Here is a 16,695-nt window from a genome sequence, read left to right as displayed (position 1 = left end):
AGGATGCTAAGCAGCGCCGTAGGGGACCGCACCGCCACTTCCCAGCAAATTAGGGACACTGTTGCTCCTGGGGTATCGGCGAGGACCATTCGCAACCGTCTCCATGAAGCTGCGCTACGGTCCCGCACACCGTTAGGCCGTCTTCCGCTCACGCCCCAACATCGTGCAGCCCGCCTCCAGTGGTGTCGCGACAGGCGTGAATGGAGGGACGAATGGAGACGTGTCGTCTTCAGCGATGAAAGTCGCTTCTGCCTTGGTGCCAATGATGGTCGCATGCGTGTTTGGCGCCGTGCAGGTGAGCGCCACAATCAGGACTGCATACGACCGAGGCACACAGGGCCAACACCCGGCATCATGGTGTGGGGAGCGATCTCCTACACTGGCCGTACACCACTGGTGATCGTCGAGGGGACACTGAATAGTGCACGGTACATCCAAACCGTCATCGAACCCATCATTCTACCATTCCTAGACCGGCAAGGTAACTTGCTGTTCCAACAGGACAATGCACGTCCGCATGTATCCCGTGCCACCCAACGTGCTCTAGAAGGTGTAAGTCAACTACCCTGGCCAGCAAGATCTCCGGATCTGTCCCCCATTGAGCATGTTTGGGACTGGATGAAGCGTCGTCTCACGCGGTCTGCACGTCCAGCACGAACGCTGGTCCAACTGAGGCGCCAGGTGGAAATGGCATGGCAAGCCGTTCCACAGGACTACATGCAGCATCTCTACGATCGTCTCCTTGGGAGAATAGCAGCCTGCATTGCTGCGAAAGGTGGATATACACTGTACTAGTGCTGACATTGTGCATGCTCTGTTGCCTGTGTCTATGTGCCTGTGGTTCTGTCAGTGTGATCATGTGATGTATCTGACCCCAGGAATGTGTCAATAAAGTTTCCCCTTCCTGGGACAATGAATTCACGGTGTTCTTATTTCAATTTCCAGGAGTGTATTTCACTTTTTAACATTAAGAAAAAATGTCGCGGTTTATGATTCACAAACTATGGCCTTTTTCCCACCACCATTTGTAAAGCAGCGATCTCCCACCGATGTGGGCTCACTGTCCTCAACCTTTGATAGTTCGCCATTTCCTGATGGAATGCCCTTTTTTTAACCACTTACGCTCTAATTTATGTTTGCCGTTAGCGAACGACGCGCTGGCTGTCGACCACGTTTTACTTTTTACCCGTCGCAGCAATATGACGAAGGCCGTTTAATCTTTACTTCAGCAACTTCGTTGTCTTTATGGCGTATTTTATGGCCCTTTCTCCAAGAGGAAGTCCCTGTTTTTAGCTTAACGTGTAGTCGCTTTTAACTCCTTTTTCGTCTCCATGTTCTACAGTTCTGACAAGGGCGCGTATGACCTCAGTTGTTTTTGCGCCCTAAAACAACACAGGTCTCGCGTAACGATCGCTACGAGAATATCCGAGAAGTTAGAGACAATATGGAGATCCACCAACGCGCCACTGCTGAGTGGAGCAGGGAAGGCGTCATAGAAAGTGGTAACAGAAGTACGCACCGTCACACAACGTAAAGCCGTCGGCACACGGACCGTGCTGTCGAACGTGAACGTTGAGCGTGCCAAGTTCAACGTGCTGCTGAACGCTCAGGAACGATGTGACTTATGCATACGGTACGTGGACCCCGACGTGGTATACGCGATCGCAACGCACTCCAGCGGCAGTTGAGGGTTGTTTCTAGTTCATAAATCACACTGTTTACTCAACGGGCGTGCGTAACATTCCCACGTTAGCTCTATTAAAACGCACATTTCCTCCATCGTCCACAAAAAGGAAAGTACCATCTCCAATGAATGAGGACGCAGGGTTGTAAAAGTTCCATTACAAACAGTGCGATGCAAATTCGGAATACTTCTCCGCATAAGATAAACATTATTTCATCATTCGCATATTTTAGTAAAACCCGAAGGTCAGTCTTACTTGATCACTATTCCTACCCAGTAGCAGAATCTTTGCAATATGTGAATTACGAAGCGTAAAAGAAAAGGGAGCAAAATATCTTTATACAAGTAGCGCAAGCTGCCTTGTAGATTAAGCCAATCGAACAAAGTGACCCCTAAAAAAAAAGGTGAACTTATATTTACATAACATCAAATATTATAGTATATACGTATTTTTTTAAAATCTCATTTTGTTCGTATTCGTTCGTTGTATCTGCTCTGGGCGGACGTCGAAAGACAAACATTTCAGTTCGTTGTTGTTGCACGCTGAGCTACCGTGTCGGCACGCTAAACCAACAACACATTCCTGGTATCTAATAATATTGTTTTACCCCTTTCTGAAAACCTTACTCGTAGCTATGTTACTAATTGAAATTTAATTATAACAAATTGACCAAGAACAATGCGTTTTGGGTGGATCTTCAGTGTGTCGTTGTCTTCAAATAGCCTACTCTCATAACACGCAAGTTACAATAATTCTTTTTCAACGAATATGATGGTTCTCATTATTTTATTGGAACGAATCACACAGTTAACAACGGATTTTCCAGCGATTCTCAATTTCCTGGTGCTCAGAAACGGCATATATACATATAGGGTTGAAATGAATGCCAATATGGCACCTTATAACTCTGTACTGAAGGGAGACGGAGTGCGTGTGACGTAGGCGGCGTTGTGCCATCTCATTGGTCAACGCTCAGACGCACGCTCAGAATATCTGACATGCTCGATATTGCTCTGCACGTTCGAAAAGACTCCCGAACGTGCTATTCCACGCTATGACGTCAGAAACTCTGCACGCTCAACGTTCGGATGCACGGTCCGTGTGCCGACGGCTTAAGGTGGCTTGCAGGGTACATGTTAGTGTAGATAACAGCTGGCACGCACTTTCACTTTCCATTAGAGACGGTGAGGGTGTAGTTGTGCATCGGTGCTGCGCTTTCTTTCCTGTTCTGTGACCTTAACAGCTGACCAATTGCAACACGTCTCACATAAGGAGTCAGTGCAGCGATCAGGGAAATCTGCGCCTCCTTTGTCCGTAGGAGCGCCGCGCAGCTGTCGACGTTATCAGCTCAGCACGTCTGTGTTTAGAGGGCCTCCCGCCCACGCAGCTGCGGGGTAATCTGTTTCTGTTATCAGGAGGAAAACTAGCAGGCAGCCCACGTCGTGTCCACCTGAGGTGGATGCCAGTGCACGACATGCACTTTGGCACACTCTCCCTTTTAACAAGTATGCATTCTGTGCGAACTGTCAGGTTCCCTGTCCGTAGCTCACTCCTGTCCTTGCCGACGATGTATTCTCCTGTCAGTAACATTATCTGATGATCGGCTGAGTGAGATTCATTAACCACAATGGACTGAGATGCCACTACAGTAATGGAAATCAGTATACAGAGTGGTCCATTGATAGTGACCAGGCCAAATATCTCACGAAATAAGTAAGCGTCAAACGAAAAAACTACAAAGAACGTAACTTGTCTAGCTTGAAGGGCGAAACGAGATGACGCTATGGTTGGCCCGCTAGATGGCGCTGCCATAGGCCAAACGGATATCAACTGCGTTTTTTTTTTTTTGAATAGGAACCCCCATTTTTTATTACATATTCGTGTAGTACGTAAAGAAATCCGAATGAAATTACAATGAAATGAACACCCTCAGCTGCTTACAGGCGTTGTCATACGTCAACGGGGACAGATGGAAATGTGTGCCCCGACCGGGACTCGAACCCGGGATCTCCTGCTTACATGGCAGGCGCTCTATCCATCTTTTTTTTTTTTTTAATCTCATTTTGTTCGTTGAATCTGCTCGGGGTGGACGTCGTAAGACATCCGTTTAAGTTCGTTGTTGATCGATTAACTCAGTTTTTTTTATTACAGAGGGCTGCTAACCTTCTGACCGAACACGCTGAGCTATCGTGCCGGCATCCATCTGAGCCACCGAGGACACAGAAGATAGCGCGACTGCAGGGATTTACCTGGCACGCCTCCCGCCAAACCCACATTCTCAACGTATTGTCCCGCACTACATTCGTAGTGCCCCCGCCCATTATACTCACTACTCGCGGCGCGTCGCCGATTCCCGTAAGAGTTCGGGCACTGTTTGTGCATTCGCACAGAAGAAGAAGATGGTCAAGTGGCCGGTGAGCCTTAACTTAGTATATATATATATATATATATATATATATATATATATATATATATACTAAGATGGTATCTGTTCTTTCGGACATATCCGAATATTTTAGTTGGACCACTTTTTTCGCTTTGTGATAGATGGCGCTGTAATAGTCACAAACATATGGCTCACAAGTTTAGACGAACAGTTGGTAACAGGTAGGTTTTTTAAATTAAAATACAGAACGTAGATACGTTTGAACATTTTATTTCGGTTGTTCCAATGTGATACATGTACCTTTGTGAACTTATCATTTCTGAGAACGCATGCTGTTACTGCTCGATTACCTGTAAATACCACATTAATGCAATACATGCTCTAAATGATGTACAGGCCGACCTCGTCTGCTGACTGACAGATACCGCAAACAGTTGAAGACGGTCGTAATGTGTAATAGGCAGACATCTATCCAGACCATCACACAGGAATTCCAAACTGCATCAGGATCCACTCAAGTACTGCGACAATTAAGCGGGAGATGAGAAAGTTGAACTACATGATCGAGCGGCTGCTCATAAGCCACACACCACGCCGGTACATGCCAAACGACGCCTCGCTTGGTGTAAGGAGCGTAAACATTGGACGACTGAACAGTGGAAAAACGTTGTGTGGAGTGACAAATCACGGTACACAATGCAGCGATCGGATGGCAGGATGTATGCAACGTCTTAAGTGGCATTGTAGCGAGAAGGAAGTACTTCTCTGGTCGCTGTGTCACTGACCTGGTGTCTCGCTGCTTCCGTAAGTCCCTCGTTGCACAGTAGTAGCGCTCAGGCTCCGGGTTCCATGAAGGTTATGATCTTGCTGAACTGGAGTGTTTCTTGGGATGCCAGTTGTTAAATGTCAACATCGTTTTCCACTATGCTCCTTTTAATAAAGAAAATACTTTGAAACACACTTCACAGAATTTGCAATATGGCGGCTCTTGGCTACGCCGTTATTCAACCCTTTACAACACATTAACACAATTCTCACTTGAAACTTCCTGGCAGATTAAAACTGTGTGCCCGACCGAGACTCGAACTCGGGACCTTTGCCTTTCGCGGGCAAGTGCACTACCAACTGAGCTACCGAAGCACGACTCACGCCCGATACTCACAGCTTTACTTCTGCCAGTACCTCGTCTCCTACCTTCCAAACTTTACAGAAGCTCTCCTGCGAACCTTGCAGAACTAGCACTCCTGAAAGAAAGGATATTGCGGAGACATGGCTTAGCCACAGCCTGGGGGATGTTTCCAGAATGAGATTTTCACTCTGCAGCGGAGTGTGCGCTGATATGAAACTTCCTGGCAGATTAAAACTGTGTGCCCGACCGAGACTCGAACTCGGGACCTTTGCCTTTCGCGGGCAAGTGCTCTACCAACTGAGCTACCGAAGCACGACTCACGCCCGGTACTCACAGCTTTACTTCTGCCAGTACCTCGTCTCCTACCTTCCAAACTTTACAGAAGCTCTCCTGCGAACCTTGCAGAACTAGCACTCCTGAAAGAAAGGATATTGCGGAGACATGGCTTAGCCACAGCCTGGGGGATGTTTCCAGAATGAGATTTTCACTCTGCAGCGGAGTGTGCGCTGATATGAAACTTCCTGGCAGATTAAAACTGTGTGCCCGACCGAGACTCGAACTCGGGACCTTTGCCTTTCGCGGGCAAGTGCTCTACCAACTGAGCTACCGAAGCACGACTCACGCCCGGTACTCACAGCTTTACTTCTGCCAGTACCTCGTCTCCTACCTTCCAAACTTTACAGAAGCTCTCCTGCGAACCTTGCAGAACTAGCACTCCTGAAAGAAAGGATATTGCGGAGACATGGCTTAGCCACAGCCTGGGGGATGTTTCCAGAATGAGATTTTCACTCTGCAGCGGAGTGTGCGCTGATATGAAACTTCCTGGCAGATTAAAACTGTGTGCCCGACCGAGACTCGAACTCGGGACCTTTGCCTTTCGCGGGCAAGTGCTCTACCAACTGAGCTACCGAAGCACGACTCACGCCCGATACTCACAGCTTTACTTCTGCCAGTACCTCGTCTCCTACCTTCCAAACTTTACAGAAGCTCTCCTGCGAACCTTGCAGAACTAGCACTCCTGAAAGAAAGGATATTGCGGAGACATGGCTTAGCCACAGCCTGGGGGATGTTTCCAGAATGAGATTTTCACTCTGCAGCGGAGTGTGCGCTGATATGAAACTTCCTGGCAGATTAAAACTGTGTGCCCGACCCAGACTCAAACTCGGGACCTTTGCCTTTCGAGGGCAAGTGCTCTACCAACTGAGCTACCGAAGCACGACTCACGCCCGGTACTCACAGCTTTACTTCTGCCAGTACCTCGTCTCCTACCTTCCAAACTTTACAGAAGCTCTCCTGCAAACCTTGCAGAACTAGCACTCCTGAAAGAAAGGATATTGCGGAGACATGGCTTAGCCACAGCCTGGGGGATGTTTCCAGAATGAGATTTTCACTCTGCAGCGGAGTGTGCGCTGATATGAAACTTCCTGGCAGATTAAAACTGTGTGCCCGACCGAGACTCGAACTCGGGACCTTTGCCTTTCGCGGGCAAGTGCTCTACCAACTGAGCTACCGAAGCACGACTCACGCCCGGTACTCACAGCTTTACTTCTGCCAGTACCTCGTCTCCTACCTTCCAAACTTTACAGAAGCTCTCCTGCGAACCTTGCAGAACTAGCACTCCTGAAAGAAAGGATATTGCGGAGACATGGCTTAGCCACAGCCTGGGGGATGTTTCCAGAATGAGATTTTCACTCTGCAGCGGAGTGTGCGCTGATATGAAACTTCCTGGCAGATTAAAACTGTGTGCCCGACCGAGACTCGAACTCGGGACCTTTGCCTTTCGCGGGCAAGTGCTCTACCAACTGAGCTACCGAAGCACGACTCACGCCCGGTACTCACAGCTTTACTTCTGCCAGTACCTCGTCTCCTACCTTCCAAACTTTACAGAAGCTCTCCTGCGAACCTTGCAGAACTAGCACTCCTGAAAGAAAGGATATTGCGGAGACATGGCTTAGCCACAGCCTGGGGGATGTTTCCAGAATGAGATTTTCACTCTGCAGCGGAGTGTGCGCTGATATGAAACTTCCTGGCAGATTAAAACTGTGTGCCCGACCGAGACTCGAACTCGGGACCTTTGCATTTCGCGGGCAAGTGCTCTACCAACTGAGCTACCGAAGCACGACTCACGCCCGGTACTCACAGCTTTACTTCTGCCAGTACCTCGTCTCCTACCTTCCAAACTTTACAGAAGCTCTCCTGCGAACCTTGCAGAACTAGCACTCCTGAAAGAAAGGATATTGCGGAGACATGGCTTAGCCACAGCCTGGGGGATGTTTCCAGAATGAGATTTTCACTCTGCAGCGGAGTGTGCGCTGATATGAAACTTCCTGGCAGATTAAAACTGTGTGCCCGACCGAGACTCGAACTCGGGACCTTTGCCTTTCGCGGGCAAGTGCTCTACCAACTGAGCTACCGAAGCACGACTCACGCCCGGTACTCACAGCTTTACTTCTGCCAGTACCTCGTCTCCTACCTTCCAAACTTTACAGAAGCTCTCCTGCGAACCTTGCAGAACTAGCACTCCTGAAAGAAAGGATATTGCGGAGACATGGCTTAGCCACAGCCTGGGGGATGTTTCCAGAATGAGATTTTCACTCTGCAGCGGAGTGTGCGCTGATATGAAACTTCCTGGCAGATTAAAACTGTGTGCCCGACCGAGACTCGAACTCGGGACCTTTGCCTTTCGCGGGCAAGTGCTCTACCAACTGAGCTACCGAAGCACGACTCACGCCCGGTACTCACAGCTTTACTTCTGCCAGTACCTCGTCTCCTACCTTCCAAACTTTACAGAAGCTCTCCTGCGAACCTTGCAGAACTAGCACTCCTGAAAGAAAGGATATTGCGGAGACATGGCTTAGCCACAGCCTGGGGGATGTTTCCAGAATGAGATTTTCACTCTGCAGCGGAGTGTGCGCTGATATGAAACTTCCTGGCAGATTAAAACTGTGTGCCCGACCGAGACTCGAACTCGGGACCTTTGCCTTTCGCGGGCAAGTGCTCTACCAACTGAGCTACCGAAGCACGACTCACGCCCGGTACTCACAGCTTTACTTCTGCCAGTACCTCGTCTCCTACCTTCCAAACTTTACAGAAGCTCTCCTGCGAACCTTGCAGAACTAGCACTCCTGAAAGAAAGGATATTGCGGAGACATGGCTTAGCCACAGCCTGGGGGATGTTTCCAGAATGAGATTTTCACTCTGCAGCGGAGTGTGCGCTGATATGAAACTTCCTGGCAGATTAAAACTGTGTGCCCGACCGAGACTCGAACTCGGGACCTTTGCCTTTCGCGGGCAAGTGCTCTACCAACTGAGCTACCGAAGCACGACTCACGCCCGGTACTCACAGCTTTACTTCTGCCAGTACCTCGTCTCCTACCTTCCAAACTTTACAGAAGCTCTCCTGCGAACCTTGCAGAACTAGCACTCCTGAAAGAAAGGATATTGCGGAGACATGGCTTAGCCACAGCCTGGGGGATGTTTCCAGAATGAGATTTTCACTCTGCAGCGGAGTGTGCGCTGATATGAAACTTCCTGGCAGATTAAAACTGTGTGCCCGACCGAGACTCGAACTCGGGACCTTTGCCTTTCGCGGGCAAGTGCTCTACCAACTGAGCTACCGAAGCACGACTCACGCCCGGTACTCACAGCTTTACTTCTGCCAGTACCTCGTCTCCTACCTTCCAAACTTTACAGAAGCTCTCCTGCGAACCTTGCAGAACTAGCACTCCTGAAAGAAAGGATATTGCGGAGACATGGCTTAGCCACAGCCTGGGGGATGTTTCCAGAATGAGATTTTCACTCTGCAGCGGAGTGTGCGCTGATATGAAACTTCCTGGCAGATTAAAACTGTGTGCCCGACCGAGACTCGAACTCGGGACCTTTGCCTTTCGCGGGCAAGTGCTCTACCAACTGAGCTACCGAAGCACGACTCACGCCCGATACTCACAGCTTTACTTCTGCCAGTACCTCGTCTCCTACCTTCCAAACTTTACAGAAGCTCTCCTGCGAACCTTGCAGAACTAGCACTCCTGAAAGAAAGGATATTGCGGAGACATGGCTTAGCCACAGCCTGGGGGATGTTTCCAGAATGAGATTTTCACTCTGCAGCGGAGTGTGCGCTGATATGAAACTTCCTGGCAGATTAAAACTGTGTGCCCGACCCAGACTCAAACTCGGGACCTTTGCCTTTCGAGGGCAAGTGCTCTACCAACTGAGCTACCGAAGCACGACTCACGCCCGGTACTCACAGCTTTACTTCTGCCAGTACCTCGTCTCCTACCTTCCAAACTTTACAGAAGCTCTCCTGCAAACCTTGCAGAACTAGCACTCCTGAAAGAAAGGATATTGCGGAGACATGGCTTAGCCACAGCCTGGGGGATGTTTCCAGAATGAGATTTTCACTCTGCAGCGGAGTGTGCGCTGATATGAAACTTCCTGGCAGATTAAAACTGTGTGCCCGACCGAGACTCGAACTCGGGACCTTTGCCTTTCGCGGGCAAGTGCTCTACCAACTGAGCTACCGAAGCACGACTCACGCCCGGTACTCACAGCTTTACTTCTGCCAGTACCTCGTCTCCTACCTTCCAAACTTTACAGAAGCTCTCCTGCGAACCTTGCAGAACTAGCACTCCTGAAAGAAAGGATATTGCGGAGACATGGCTTAGCCACAGCCTGGGGGATGTTTCCAGAATGAGATTTTCACTCTGCAGCGGAGTGTGCGCTGATATGAAACTTCCTGGCAGATTAAAACTGTGTGCCCGACCGAGACTCGAACTCGGGACCTTTGCCTTTCGCGGGCAAGTGCTCTACCAACTGAGCTACCGAAGCACGACTCACGCCCGGTACTCACAGCTTTACTTCTGCCAGTACCTCGTCTCCTACCTTCCAAACTTTACAGAAGCTCTCCTGCGAACCTTGCAGAACTAGCACTCCTGAAAGAAAGGATATTGCGGAGACATGGCTTAGCCACAGCCTGGGGGATGTTTCCAGAATGAGATTTTCACTCTGCAGCGGAGTGTGCGCTGATATGAAACTTCCTGGCAGATTAAAACTGTGTGCCCGACCGAGACTCGAACTCGGGACCTTTGCATTTCGCGGGCAAGTGCTCTACCAACTGAGCTACCGAAGCACGACTCACGCCCGGTACTCACAGCTTTACTTCTGCCAGTACCTCGTCTCCTACCTTCCAAACTTTACAGAAGCTCTCCTGCGAACCTTGCAGAACTAGCACTCCTGAAAGAAAGGATATTGCGGAGACATGGCTTAGCCACAGCCTGGGGGATGTTTCCAGAATGAGATTTTCACTCTGCAGCGGAGTGTGCGCTGATATGAAACTTCCTGGCAGATTAAAACTGTGTGCCCGACCGAGACTCGAACTCGGGACCTTTGCCTTTCGCGGGCAAGTGCTCTACCAACTGAGCTACCGAAGCACGACTCACGCCCGGTACTCACAGCTTTACTTCTGCCAGTACCTCGTCTCCTACCTTCCAAACTTTACAGAAGCTCTCCTGCGAACCTTGCAGAACTAGCACTCCTGAAAGAAAGGATATTGCGGAGACATGGCTTAGCCACAGCCTGGGGGATGTTTCCAGAATGAGATTTTCACTCTGCAGCGGAGTGTGCGCTGATATGAAACTTCCTGGCAGATTAAAACTGTGTGCCCGACCGAGACTCGAACTCGGGACCTTTGCCTTTCGCGGGCAAGTGCTCTACCAACTGAGCTACCGAAGCACGACTCACGCCCGGTACTCACAGCTTTACTTCTGCCAGTACCTCGTCTCCTACCTTCCAAACTTTACAGAAGCTCTCCTGCGAACCTTGCAGAACTAGCACTCCTGAAAGAAAGGATATTGCGGAGACATGGCTTAGCCACAGCCTGGGGGATGTTTCCAGAATGAGATTTTCACTCTGCAGCGGAGTGTGCGCTGATATGAAACTTCCTGGCAGATTAAAACTGTGTGCCCGACCGAGACTCGAACTCGGGACCTTTGCCTTTCGCGGGCAAGTGCTCTACCAACTGAGCTACCGAAGCACGACTCACGCCCGGTACTCACAGCTTTACTTCTGCCAGTACCTCGTCTCCTACCTTCCAAACTTTACAGAAGCTCTCCTGCGAACCTTGCAGAACTAGCACTCCTGAAAGAAAGGATATTGCGGAGACATGGCTTAGCCACAGCCTGGGGGATGTTTCCAGAATGAGATTTTCACTCTGCAGCGGAGTGTGCGCTGATATGAAACTTCCTGGCAGATTAAAACTGTGTGCCCGACCGAGACTCGAACTCGGGACCTTTGCCTTTCGCGGGCAAGTGCTCTACCAACTGAGCTACCGAAGCACGACTCACGCCCGGTACTCACAGCTTTACTTCTGCCAGTACCTCGTTTCCTACCTTCCAAACTTTACAGAAGCTCTCCTGCGAACCTTGCAGAACTAGCACTCCTGAAAGAAAGGATATTGCGGAGACATGGCTTAGCCACAGCCTGGGGGATGTTTCCAGAATGAGATTTTCACTCTGCAGCGGAGTGTGCGCTGATATGAAACTTCCTGGCAGATTAAAACTGTGTGCCCGACCGAGACTCGAACTCAGGACCTTTGCCTTTCGCGGGCAAGTGCTCTACCAACTGAGCTACCGAAGCACGACTCACGCACGGTACTCACAGTTTTAATCTGCCAGGAAGTTTCATATCAGCGCACACTCCGCTGCAGAGTGAAAATCTCATTCTGGAAACATCCCCCAGGCTGTGGCTAAGCCATGTCTCCGCAATATCCTTTCTTTCAGGAGTGCTAGTTCTGCAAGGTTCGCAGGAGAGCTTCTGTAAAGTTTGGAAGGTAGGAGACGAGGTACTGGCAGAAGTAAAGCTGTGAGTACCGGGCGTGAGTCGTGCTTCGGTAGATCAGTTGGTAGAGCACTTGCCCGCGAAAGGCAAAGGTCCCGAGTTCGAGTCTCGGTCGGGCACACAGTTTTAATCTGCCAGGAAGTTTCATATCAGCGCACACTCCGCTGCAGAGTGAAAATCTCATTCTGGAAACATCCCCCAGGCTGTGGCTAAGCCATGTCTCCGCAATATCCTTTCTTTCAGGAGTGCTAGTTCTGCAAGGTTCGCAGGAGAGCTTCTGTAAAGTTTGGAAGGTAGGAGACGAGGTACTGGCAGAAGTAAAGCTGTGAGTACCGGGCGTGAGTCGTGCTTCGGTAGCTCAGTTGGTAGAGCACTTGCCCGCGAAAGGCAAAGGTCCCGAGTTCGAGTCTCGGTCGGGCACACAGTTTTAATCTGCCAGGAAGTTTCATATCAGCGCACACTCCGCTGCAGAGTGAAAATCTCATTCTGGAAACATCCCCCAGGCTGTGGCTAAGCCATGTCTCCGCAATATCCTTTCTTTCAGGAGTGCTAGTTCTGCAAGGTTCGCAGGAGAGCTTCTGTAAAGTTTGGAAGGTAGGAGACGAGGTACTGGCAGAAGTAAAGCTGTGAGTACCGGGCGTGAGTCGTTCTTCGGTAGCTCAGTTGGTAGAGCACTTGCCCGCGAAAGGCAAAGGTCCCGAGTTCGAGTCTCGGTCGGGCACACAGTTTTAATCTGCCAGGAAGTTTCATATCAGCGCACACTCCGCTGCAGAGTGAAAATCTCATTCTACAATTCTCACTTTCCATACTCGTGATATACCCGTGGCGTTCACTGATAACTAACCTCCACTTTACATCTCATGTTTAACGGCTGGAATATTTACTCGCGACCGTTCTTTTGGAGCTGCCCCGGTTACTCGGCCGTACGTTTGAGTTGGTTTTGGTTATGTAAATTTTTTATGTTCAATGTGTCATTATTCATTATGTTCAATTTTTTTTTTGCTTGGTATATTGTGCACTAAATTGCCAAGTCGCTTTCCTTAGTTATTTGGGGCCTGCTGTCTCATTCATGTTATGGAGCTTGTTGCATGTATTTTGATGCATTTACTTCCAAGTGAAGCTTGTGTTTACATGGGCATGTAGCCGCTGGTTGCTTAGAAAAAGAGGACTCTGGTGAGCAGTGTATTGGGGCTGTCCCAAGTAACTTTGGGGCCATTCGTCTGGACCACATTGCCCATCGGGAGCGGTTTCATATCAATCAGCTTTAATTGTTTTTCTTTCCTTTTTAATGAACTCCTTTTAGGTAAACCTGTGTTATTTGTTGTACTTAAAACACATTTTAAAAATGTTACTTGCCTGCCTGTCGTGAAGACTGTTTTCCTCTTCTGTTATTCTAGTTACAAAACACTGTTATTTGAGGCATTCTTGAGTTTTGTACTTAATCGTTTTTTTGAAGATATTGTTTTATTGATCATCAGTAATTGTTCTTAAACTGTTTTATCTGATTGTATGGTTTTGTTTTAATATGTCAAGGCCCTGTTGACCTAATTGATAAAGTGACTTCTCCTGAGGAATGTTGTTAAATCTTTATACGAATGATGTTCTATCCCTATTTTGCCCATTCCTTCCATTCCCAGGCAACCTACTATGCTTTCTGTTGACATAGTAGCATAATATCTTTCCTAACGTTTTATGGACTCCCTCCATTCTTCCACTAGTTTGCAGATGTATGGGAGTAGTCCTCATTTTCTTTACATACAATAGACAACAGAGCACTTTCAACAAATCCAGCATAAGGTTGGTTCCCTGCTCAGTCTCTATCGGCTCAGGTACTCCTTACTTCAATTGTTAACTAATGCATGCACTATTGATTATTCCTATTGGTTTAGCATAGCAGCCAATGGGCATCACTGTGGGGGTCCGGACAGAGGTTTGTCGGGGACGGCGAGCTCGTCCCACACATCTCCCGATCGGACAACGGCTGTGGCTGCCCGGGATACTGCTCACATTGAGGCTGATCCCTCACCCGTCGTAGAGTGGGACGTCGTCTCGAGGTGTGGCAGGGGGCGAAAGACATTCCGGAGGGCTGAACGGAAGACCTCTCCAGTTTTTCTGTCGAACCAGCTTCAGGCTCTGTCTCCGGCTGATACTGATCTTCAGCCGGACATGGCTGATTGTCCTGTTCCAGACGTTGCCCCTCACTCTGCAAGATCCGGGCGGTCGCAGAGTAGTTGGGAGCTCCTACGTCAGGCACGTAATGTGGCCCCTTAGGGATATGGCTGCAAGGGAGGAGGGGAAGAAACCAATGTGCACTCCGTGTGCATACCGGGGGGAGTCATTCCAGATGTGGATAGGATACTTCCGGATGCCATGATGGATACAGGGTGCACCCATCTGCAGGTGGTCGCTCATGTCGGCACCAATGAAGTGTGTCGCTATGGATCGGAGGAAATCCTCTCCGGCTTCCGGCGGCTATCTGATTTGGTGAAGACTGCCAGTCTCGCTAGTGGGATGAAAGCAGAGCTCAAAATCTGCAGCATCGTCGACAGGACCGACTGCGAACCTTTGGTACAGAGCCGAATGGAGGGTCTGAATCAGAGGCTGGGACGGTTCTGCGACCGTGTGGGCTGCAGATTCCTCGACTTGCGCCATAGGGTGGTGGGATTTCGGGTTCCGCTGCATAGGTCAGGAGTCCACTACACGCAGCAGGCGGCTACACGGGTAGCAGGTGTTGTGTAGCGTTGACTGGGCGGTTTTTTGGGTTAGATGGCCTCGGGCAAGTACAGAAAGGGCAACAGCCTCAAAGGGTGCGGGGCAAAGTCAGGACATGCGGGGACCAAGCAGCAATCGGTATTGTAATTGTAAACTGTCGAAGCTGCGTTGGTCAAGTACCGGAACTTCAAGCGCTGTTAGAAAGCACCAAAGCTGAAATCGTTATAGGTACGGAAAGCTGGCTGAAGCCAGAGATAAATTCTGCCGAAATTTTTACAAAGGCACAGACGGTGTTTAGAAAGGATAGATTGCATGCAACCGGTGGTGGCGTGTTTGTCGCTGTTAGTAGTAGTTTATCCTGTAGTGAAATAGAAGTGGATAGTTCCTGTGAATTATTATGGGTGGAGGTTATACCCAACAACCGAGCTAGGTTAATAATTGGCTCCTTTTACCGACCTCCCGACTCAGCAGCATTAGTGGCAGAACAACTGAGAGAAAATCTGGAACACATTTCACATAAATTTCCTCAGCATGTCTTAGGTGGAGGTTTCAATTTACCAGATATAGACTGGGACACTCAGATGTTTAGGACGGGTGGTAGGGACAGAGCATCGAGTGACATTATTGTGAGAGCACCATCCGAAAATTACCTCGAGCAATTAAACAGAGAACCGACTCTTGGAGATAACATCTTGGACCTACTGATAACAAACAGGCCCGAACTATTTGACTCTGTAAGCGCAGAACAGGGAATCAGTGATCATAAGGCCGTTGCAGCATCCCTGAATATGGAAGTAAATAGGAATATTAAAAAAGGGGAGGAAGGTTTATCTGTTTAGCAAGAGTAATAGGAGGCAGATTTCAGACTACCTAAGAGATCAAAACGAAAATTTCTGTTCCGACATTGGCAATGTTGAGTGTTTATGGAAAAAGTTCAAAGCAATCGTAAAATGCGTTTTAGACAGGTACGTGTCGAGTAAAACTGTGAGGGACGGGAAAAAACCCACCGTGGTTCAACAACAAAGTTAGGAAACTACTGCGAAAGCAAAGAGAGCTTCACTGCAAGTTTAAACGCAGCCAAAACCTTTCAGACAAACAGAAGCTAAACGATGTCAAAGTTAGCGTAAGGAGGGCTATGTGTGAATTTTTTAGTATCTCTAGTTTCAATCAGAGGCTGTCTGCTTGAATTGTGTACATTAAAATTTGCTTTCTGGCTGCCTGTTTTATCAATGTTAATGTCATTTTCATCCTGTCTCTGAACATCTTTCGTTACTGCCCTCCCTCCCCTAAAAAAACCGCTGATCTGTCACTTGTAACCTATGTAACAGTGCCCCCCGTAAGTTATTTGCTATTAGCCCAGACAATTTTCCCTTCTCTTTCTTGTTGAGGTGAAGGCCATGCCCAGTATAGTCCCATGTGCTGATAGAGTCAACAGGAAACACACCGATATGAGATCCTATATCTGATCCAAGAAGCCGTTCCACCTCTAAATTAACTCTCCTAACAGAAGAGTTTAAATGAGGCCGGTCATTACACCTCAGAACTGACACAAGCCCAACACCAGCATGTCTCGTTGCTGAATCTATCTTTACCAGGGTTCCTATCTACGCTGTTGCCTGCCCCACCCGCTATTACCACGGTGTCTTCCTTTGTGAAGTCTTTACAAAGTGAACCCTCATCCTCTATCAACTGACCCAGACTTGCACTACGTTTAAAAAAGCTTGTGACCTGGTAACCTGACGCTAGTTCATCCTGCAACAGTTGGCCAACATATCTACCATGTGAACCACCTAACAACGAAACTTTCTTCTTCTACACAGCTTTCCTGGCTTCTCACTTTTGAAACACTGATTGAAAGTTTGTGGTGTCCTGTCTACTCCTGCATCTATTTGTGGCTCATCAGTTTCCAACTGTGACAACAGATCAAACCTGTTTTCCACATTCACAAC

This window comes from Schistocerca cancellata, chromosome 10, assembly GCF_023864275.1.
Source record: "Schistocerca cancellata isolate TAMUIC-IGC-003103 chromosome 10, iqSchCanc2.1, whole genome shotgun sequence".
NCBI lineage: Eukaryota > Metazoa > Arthropoda > Insecta > Orthoptera > Acrididae > Schistocerca > Schistocerca cancellata.
This window is presented reverse-complemented; position numbering follows the sequence as displayed.